We start from the raw sequence: 6,428 nt of genomic DNA on the forward strand, positions 1-6,428 counted from the left end.
GGGGGCAGCAGCGCGGGGCCGCAGGCTCCACTTCCCCCTCGGGGCCGGCTGTCAGGAGGGCGCAGCCTCGCAGCCGCCCGGGCCAGGGGTTTCTTCCAGCGGCTCCGAGGTCTCTCAGGGCCTGGCTCCGGCCTCCCCTGGCGCTCGTGCTGCAGAAATTAATGGCTGTGACATCACCGACCTCTGGGGTTTTTTTACTTAATTCTTTTTTCACCCCACCCGGGTGGCGCGGCCTCGTGCGAGCGGCTCCTGTTCAGGCGTGTGCTGGGCGGACGAGGCCTCTCTGTGGGCCCGCCACCATTTCTGTGTGGCCTTCTCCGGAGGTGGGAGCAGTCGCATCCGCGCCCCCGTGCAGAGGGTGACCTTGGCAGGCGGCCGTGGTGCATGGGCAGTGGTGCCATCTTAGGCCCCGTGCTGGCCCAGGGATGCTTTCCAGGCAGGCGAGGCCAGAGGAGGCAGGACGCGGGGGAGAGCGGGCTGCTGCTCCGCATCTCTTGGATATTTACTTCAACTTTCTTTGTTTTGAAAGCCAAGCGGGTACCTTGCAGCAGCGACATGTGCTCGGTGATGCCGCGGTGGGAGGGCCGGGCTTTGTAAACAGAAGCCTGTGGAGGTGCTTTCACAACAGCCCTTGGCACGGAAGCACTTTGGCCGTGTGCTGACGTCACGGGGGCTGCAGGAGTCCAGTGCTCGTGGGCCGGCGGCTCCGAGGCTCCAGCCTGGCCTCCTGCCGCCCGCCGCGGAGCTGTCCCCGCCTGCCCTATGGCAGCACCTGGCAGGATTGATACAGGGGAATCTCCTCTGGTCCACGGGCACCCCCCGATCACAGGGGCAATCCGCTGCCTGGCTGGCTTCGACCAAGCTCCCCCGTTCCCCCCGAGTTTGGGGGGCCAAAGCAGGTTTTCCTCGCAGAGCCGCTCGCTGCAGCGCGTCTAGCCCCGGTGGTGATGCAGTTGGTCAAAAGAGCCAAGCTGGCTAGCCGGCCCCAAGTCCTGTGTGGGGCATTGGCACCCAGCCCCCACCTGTCCCCCAGCCCCTGTGACCTTAGTGCTTAGTTTGGGCCATTTTTTTAGAGGTTTCAGCAACACCAAATAAGAAACAGGAACTCTGCCGTGCTATTTTTAGAGCAGCTCTTCATAGTTGGGCAGCTCTTGAAAGCAAGGTCCTGGGGCCTGGCCCGGTGGGCGCAGGTAACTCCTGTCTGCCCCTGAGCAAAAGGCCCTGTGCCTGCCCAAAGGGGCCTTGGGCTGTGCTCTCAGGGGCTGGCTTCCCTCCTGGCCCTGCCACTCTGCAGGATCAGCTGGAAGGGATTAGGCTGGGGTGGGGAGAGGGACAGTGCATGCAAAGTGCCTCCATTGAGGTGGGATGCAAAGCCCATGCAGTTTGCCCGGATGTGTTAATTGCCCTCTGATCTCTGCATCTCCCGGAGAAGAGGGTGCTCAGGTCATGCTGAGCAGGGTCATGCCTGTGTCCCAGGCTGGTGTTTTTAAATGCTAGGCTGAGGGGAGCTCCAGCAGCAGGTCTCCCTCGACCCACAGAGCACCAAGCGGTAGCAGCAGCGTCTGGGTGGTGGGGTCGGGGTGGCGGCTACTGCTGGCTGCAGTGGCGGTTTCCCCTCGGTCCGTGTTGGTGGTGGACTGCGGCTGATCATTCCAGGTCCAGATGACTGGGCCGTGCGAGCTCCTCTGCTGTGTTTTTACTGTTGTGAAGGACGCCCATCCTTAGCTCCTTACGGTTCTGGCCTTGGCAGGGGAAGGTGCAGCCAGGGCCGGCGGTGCCGGCATGCACTGCCAGGTGGCCAGTGCCCATAAAACGGCCCTCCTTAGCGCGTGTTTGGATGATGCGGTTTTGGTGGTTGTGCTAGTTTACTCCTTGCTCCAGTGTTTTGCTGACTTTAATTGTGTTGCCGGTGAATGAGCCTGGCCGATTGGAGCTGTCTGCGTGCTGGAGCCCAGCGCCGGGGAGGCGGGAGGTGCTGGGTTTCAGGTCAGCAGCTCAGTGTCAGAGCACGTCTGCCATGCGCCTGGCACTTGGTAACGACCCGGGCATAGGCTAGTCCTTCCCGCAGGACTGTGCCTGGCTCTGGCTGCAGGGTGCTGCGCGCCTAGGGAACGAGGCAGCTGTTCCACATCTCGCCCTTTCTTCTGCCCTGTCCCCTGAGGGAGCCTGGTGCAGTCCTGGTTTTCTGACGAGATGCTAAGGCACCGGGAGGCCCTGGGTCCCAGGGTTTTTGACCTCCGTGCCGTGCTGGGCCGAGAGCACGTGCAGCGTGAGCAGAGGGCGGCCAGGTTCTGCGCTGCCTAGAGCCCGCGGGCCAGCGGGAAGTGTGGACATGCAGTTGCCATGTCTGAAGGGCTATTGTGGAAACCAACCTCAGCCTTGGGGTGCAGGGGCAGCCCCCGGGGCCTGCGAGCACTTCCAGGAACGTGCCCGTCTGTCCCGGCGAGTGTCAGGCAGCTTCGCGGTAGGAGCTGCAGCTGCTGAGTCCTGGTAGGCAGCAGCTCGGCTTCTCCGACCTCCCTGTGTTGCTCCTTGGCTCTTTGCAGTCTGTTGCAAGGATGACGATTTCCAGAAGGATCTTCAATGGCACCCCCCCCCCACCCCGTGTAGCTTCAACCATTAAAGTTCCCCATTGACTTGAGTCCAAACTGGTCTGGGTAACAGGAGATCCTGAGGTAGACGGGAAATGCTCGAGTACTTTTTAATGTATATTCAAGGAACGCAAATTCCCAAGGTTGGGATCTTTTCTAGAGGGAAAGCAGGTGATGCGCTCTCTGTCTGTGCCTGGAGGAGAGAGGCCATCTGCATGCCCCAGGGCTATGGGAGGCTGTAGGGATGTTTTATCATTCAAAGACCTCTCTTCAGTGCTGAAATTGGTTCTGTTTGGAGACCTTGCCTGGGGAGGGGACGGATAGCAGCTCTCAGTCACTGAAAGGCTGCCATCAAGAAGAGGGGAGAACATTGCCGCACAGGTGAGGGCTTGAAACTGCAGCAAGGCAGACTTGGACTGAACCCCAGGAAGACCTGCCAGAGCAGCAAGGCAATGGGGCAAGCTGCCTGGGGAAGCGATAGAGTCTCCTTTGCCGGGGGGCATTTGAGAAGCATCTGGATCCACGTCTGTCCGGGCTGGTTCAGGAGCAGTGACTTCTGCCTCTCCGAGGAAGGCTGAGGGATGACCCCGGAGGCACGTCCAAGCCTAGGAGCCCTGTTTGGAGATCGCTGCAGTGCCGGGGAGCTGCAGAGGCAGGCATTGCCGATCCGCACGGCTGTGCCCAGCCCTCTTAAAGCGTGTACCTTTTTCAAGATCGGAATTGACCTGCTGTCCCAAAGGCTTCGAGTGCCAGGGCTGGTGGCTGGAGTCTCAGCTGGGCCTGGGAGTGCTAGGCGGTGTCCCTGCTCCATCAGAAACAACCCACGGGACCTCGGGCAAGCTGCTTCGTGCCTGTGGCTCCCGTGGAGGTGTGGCAGGGCAGCATGCAAGGGGGCTTCTGAAGGAAGGTGCAGGGAAGCTTCTCAGGTGCTCGGAGCCCACTGCACTGGGTTGGATGCTGGCCTTGGGTAGGGGCTGCCTGTGTTTGGGGTCTGCAGCTGTCTGAGTAGCTGTTCCAAGGCATAGAGATCTCTGGGGTCCTGCCCACATCTGCAATCTCAGGCGCTCTGTTTGTTCCCCCATTACCTGCGGTGACCAGAAGAGGAGGTGGGAGCTGTGTATTTGCCTCTGCATTTTGGCTGTAAACAACAGGGTTTCCTTAGCAAGGTGCATCCTTGGGCTACCCGTTGTGCAGCACGCAGCACCTGTATGACCACAGCACTGCTCGTCACAAGGCCTCACGAGCATCTGAAGCTGCAGTTGTGCGTACCCAGACCTCCAGTGGGTCCTTGCCAGTTGGTAGAGCAATGGGTCCTGATCCTGAGAGCGAGGCCTGGCTCTGCCTCGCAACCAGGATTTGGAGTTGAAGGTCATGGCAAAGCGTCTGCAGTGATTTCCGTTTGCCGTTTGTCATGCTGGCTCAATGTTGAGGGAGAGGAACCGTGCTCGTCCCATGTCCTAACCTTTTCTTTTCTTTGCAGTTTGTCAGTTAACCACATATTGGTGATGTTAGAGAGACTTCCATTGAAACTGAGGACACAGCTAAACCAAGGGCGGGCAATTATTTTGGGCAGAGGGCCACTTACTGAGTTTTGACAAGCCATCAAGGGCCGCATGACAGGCAGCCCAGGGCAGATTAATATTCATTTTCTAAACTTTTTAAGGGCCCCGCAGGCCGGATAGAATGGCCTGGCAGGCTATGTCCGGCCCCCGGGCCGCATTTTGCCCACCCCTGAGCTAAACAGTTATATCAAATACAGGGGAGCTGAGCAGAGCTTATGTTTCCCTATAAAGAAAAAAACAGTGGTAGGCCACAGCCTTTTGGGCTAACATGCAGCCTCCCCTGGTGCTGCCCGCCTGTCTCTGTTTAGCTGCTTGAGGACTCTTCTGTCTCCCAGAACTTTCAGCTTCTTTATAACAAATGGCAGGTTCCCGAGAGCAGCCCTTCCAGTCCTTTCCTCACTAATGCCCATGAAAGATCAGAGTTTCAGTCTGATGATGGAACAGCTCCTGAAGACGGTGCGAAACCCAACTGTTTTGTCCCAAAAAGTTGCATGAGTTTGGTAACTTCCTGCTGCAGCACAAGAGCTGCCTTTGAAGCATGTTGCAGACCATTTCCAGGGGTAGAATTAGGACTTGTGGTTTTCTTGTGAGACAGTTGCTTGTGAGCAGGAGTTCTGAGATGACTTGTTTTTCTTACTTCTTCCATAGAAATTGGAAGTTCTTTCAAGTACCAGTGAAGCAAACTATAGCCCAAGGTGCGCTGAAGTTGGCAGGGTCAGTGGAGATACGGCCTTTTCGTTTGTTTCACTGTTAAGGAGCTCTGAATTTGAGGAACTAACAAGCAGGCACAAGACAAATCCATGTGGCATCGTCTTAAACCCAGTGTAAACAGTTTGTGGTCTTAAAGGGACAGCCAGTGTAGGGACCACACTTCCGCATAGCTGGGAGTCGCAGCGAAGGTGGCTGTCGCTGAGAGACCAGGAGCAGCAGTTTCTCTGCACCTCCTGCCTATGGAAGCGTGGCTGTAAATGCTCTGCTCCATTGTGTGCAGCCCTTTCCTCTGCTCCCTGTTTGCCCAGGTCTTGAATGCAGGCACTGGGTGTGTGTCTGGGGGAGGGGAGCAATGGCAGCAGAGAAACACCTCATTGTGAAACCACAGAGACTGACGCGGGCTAAGGAGACATATCTGGGGCTATTTTTAATCTCCTTTTAAAAAAGGCTGGATTCCATGGTGCAGTGGTGTCCCTTCAGCTGGGGAAGGGTAGGTCCTGTCTGTGCTGCACGGTGCCGTCTGGCTCTGGGAGCCGGGAGTTCAGGTGTGCATGGCTATGGGCACGCGTGCCGATAGGGCAAGGGCATGCCAGGGTTTTCATGTAAGCTGGTAGAGGAGGTCTGAGAGCGAGGCCCTGTTGTGGTTCAGAAGCTGGGCTGGAAGGGACCTGCAGAGGTCTCGCTTAGGCCATTGTCCCATCCCAACCTGCATGTTTGGCTGCTCCCGTGCTCTGTTACAGTCTGTCTGTGACGACTTCCACGCCTGCCAAGGACCCGAGTCCCAGCCATGCGGCTGCCGCGGGCCTGGGCGCAGTCAGGTGTGCTCCCTCGCCGGAGCTCCCTGCCAGGGCTGGAGATAAAAGTTGCAACATGGTCTCCTGAAGTGGCTACTTGAGGTTTAAAAGTTCCCTGGGCGGATGTTGACATGGATACAGTGTTGCCGCTGAGGTGGATGTGCTGGCACCAGGTGTGAGGACGTCCGGGTGTGATCCTGGCACTGTCGGGGATGACAGTTGCGTGCGTCTCAGATGTGCCAGTTTCTGCCCCTCTTCCAAGGGCGGGCGCAGGCGTGAGCGGTGGGGCTGCTCTCGATGCAGTTGTGCCTGTCAGCCCAGGTAGAGCTTGTGCTTTCCCACCTGCAAGGCCCAGGTGTGGTCCTGCCGGCCCCTCAGGGCCTTCAGCTGATGCATGCTCCTGCATGTGACAGGCTCCCAGCAGCAGGCTGTGTAGCAATGCCCTGGCCAGGCCTTTCCCAGGGACTGGGCCCTGCGCCCCAGGCCTAAGGGCACTGCTGCTGCTTGAGCTGGAGTGGGTGCATGGACTCCACTGCACGCGTGGCAGTGACAGGCATGGACCCAGCCTGTGCAAGTGCCAGGGGCTGTGTTCCCAGGAGAGGGGGACAGTGGGCAGCAGTGTGGTAGGCAACATCAGGGCTGGAAGGGACCTCGGGAGATCATCAAGTCCAGCCCTCTGCTCAAAGGGCAGGAAGTCAGCTGGGGTCATAGGATCCCAGCAAGATAAGCATCCAATTTACTCTTGAAGGTGTTCAGTGTAAGTGCTTGAA

The sequence above is a fragment of the Crocodylus porosus genome, unplaced genomic scaffold, assembly GCF_001723895.1.
Source record: "Crocodylus porosus isolate Cpor-Errol unplaced genomic scaffold, CroPor_comp1, whole genome shotgun sequence".
In the NCBI taxonomy this organism is placed as follows: domain Eukaryota; kingdom Metazoa; phylum Chordata; order Crocodylia; family Crocodylidae; genus Crocodylus; species Crocodylus porosus.